The sequence below is a fragment of the Penaeus monodon genome, chromosome 3, assembly GCF_015228065.2.
Source record: "Penaeus monodon isolate SGIC_2016 chromosome 3, NSTDA_Pmon_1, whole genome shotgun sequence".
Classification (NCBI taxonomy): Eukaryota; Metazoa; Arthropoda; class Malacostraca; order Decapoda; family Penaeidae; genus Penaeus; species Penaeus monodon.
The window spans coordinates 4762316-4764815 of NC_051388.1; the positions used below are offsets into that span (position 1 = coordinate 4762316).

The 2500-nt window shown below is 36.6% G+C and overlaps 1 protein-coding gene across 1 annotated transcript in view; it reads right to left on the reverse strand.

Annotated features, from left to right (window-relative positions):
• LOC119590861 overlaps nucleotides 1-2500 on the reverse strand; it is a gene marked incomplete at its 5' end in the record, with an annotated part of 56767 nt that overhangs the window by 3462 nt on the left and 50805 nt on the right.

Here is a 2500-nt window from a genome sequence, read left to right on the forward strand (position 1 = left end):
CAGTGTCTGGCAAGGAGGAATGAGGGTAGAGAGGGTGGTGGATGGGAGCAGGGAAAGGGGAGGGGTAGGGGTTAAGGGGAAGGGAAGGGGATAAGGGGTAGGGAAGGGGAGGGGTAGGGGTTAAGGGGAAGGGAAGGGGATAAGGGGTAGGGAAGGGGAGGGGAAGGGGTTAAGGGGTAGGGAAGGGGAGGAGGGAACTATGTGTCGAAAAAGGCAATTATTCCTTAATTACCTCAGCTCAAGCTGTTACTCGGTTTAATGAGATAAGCCATACAGTCTACTTTAATTAGACCAGGAGTAAGAGCATCGTTTTGGATATACTGTAATGGTAAAAAGAGAGAGAAAAAAAGCCTTTACTCAATTAACTCCCCCCTCCCCCCTCTTCTACAATCTCTCCTCCCCATCTACCTTCCTTCCTCTATTCCTTCCCCCTCCACCCCCTCCCCCCTTACACTATTCCGCCATCTCCCCCTCCTTTCACGATTTCTCTCCGTCATCTCCCCTTCCTTTCTCTGTTCCTCCCCCTTTTCCCCTCCTTACACTATTCCTCCCCCCTCTTCCCCTCCTTCGTCTATCCCCCCTTCTATTACCTTCTTCCTTCCTCTTGCTACTTCCCCTCCATTCCTTTCCTCCTCCACCTCTTCCTCTATTTCTCTCATTTCCTTCCTTCTATAATCCCCCCCCCTCCTCCCTCTTGCCCCTCCTCCCCTTCCCCCCTCCTACTGCTATTCCCTCGTTCCTTACTGCCTTTTCCTATTCATTCTTATTTTTGAAAAGTAATTAAACGTAAACAGTGAGGAAGCATTAGAATTATGCTTGACACAACTGAGAGAATTTTTAGGTTACTTAATTATGCTAATGAATGCAGTGAACGTAAGAGTGCATTAAAAGGGCATTAACATTTATAATGACAATGGTTATAGATGTGCTAATATGCTAGTGGTAACGAAACCAGTTATAAGGATGATGATAACAATCATGTTGATCATAAAAAGCAAAAGATGATGATAATGATAATAATAGTAATAACGATACTACTAATACTACAACTAATAATAATAATAATAATAACAATAATAACAATAATAATAATAATAATAAAATAATAATAATAATGACTATAACTATAATGATAATCAACATCATCATCATCATCATCATCATCATCATCATCATTATAGCAACAGTAAAAATAATAAGAAAAAGACGAAGAAGAAAGAAGAAAATGATGATGATAAAATGAAAAAGGAGTAATAACAACAATAATGATCACAATACCAACAAGAAAAATAACGATAACAAAGGCAATTAGAGAGAGGCCAAAGAGCGTATCCCTCTACCCAAATTTTTTAAATCACTTTCCCTTTTTTTTAATATTATCTCCCTAAAGTCCTTTAATCCAATCACCAACCCCTTATCTACCTTTGATCCACAGTGAGCTACCCTCATCAACCCTTACGTTCTCCAAAAAGTCTATAAATCCTAGCTCTCTTTACCCTCAAAGCTTCGTCTAATCAACCCCCATTTGCCCTAAAATATATTCAAAATCATCTTTTGTCAATTTCAGCTCAACACGAACTTCAATTCATTAGCATATGTCTACTATTAAAGTCGGGTTCGTTGATTTGTTCTTTTTTTGTCCATTTTCGATTAGTTCTAATGATAATGAGGATAACATTAATAATAATGATAATGATGATAATGATGATAATGATAATGATGATAATGGTAAACATAATGATGATGATGATGATGATGATGATGATGATGATGATGATGATGATGATGATGATGATGATGATGATGATGATGATGATGATGATGATGGTAATAATAATAATAATAATAATAATAATAATAATAATAATAATTACAACAATGATAATGATAATAATGATAATTATTGTAGATATAACAATAATAACAGTAATAATAATAATCTGCTATAACAAAAATAATAAATTAATACGATTGTAATATTAACAGTATAAGAAGTCAATCTGCTAGCATTTACAAACGATTTTGTCTCTGAAATCGTAAAGAAGTCCGGAATACGCAGTCTTTCTCATAATGATGACACTGAAATCTCCCCTGCTTCAAGCAAATGGCATAACCTTTCTCATAAGAGCCTCTCTCTTCGTCCATAAGCAAGTTTTCTCAGAGTCCAAAGCTAAAAAAAAATAAAAATATCTACTTAATGCACCCAGAAGATCACCGTCGAAATCTAAACTGCTGGGCCAGAGGCAGAAAGTACCGCTGTTTTCACTATTGCACGTCGGTAAGATTCTGGTAATCTTGCTTGTTGACATCTTGCCCGTGTACAGTGATACTAGTACCAGTACTATGGTACCAGGAGAGTGAAGCACAAGCCAGTCGGTGTAGGTAAGAATGATATTGATAAGGATGATGATAATGATAGTCATGGTAATAATAATAGTTATAATGATGATGATGATATCAGTTGTAATCATTAGATTATGATAAGGATGATTATATTAAT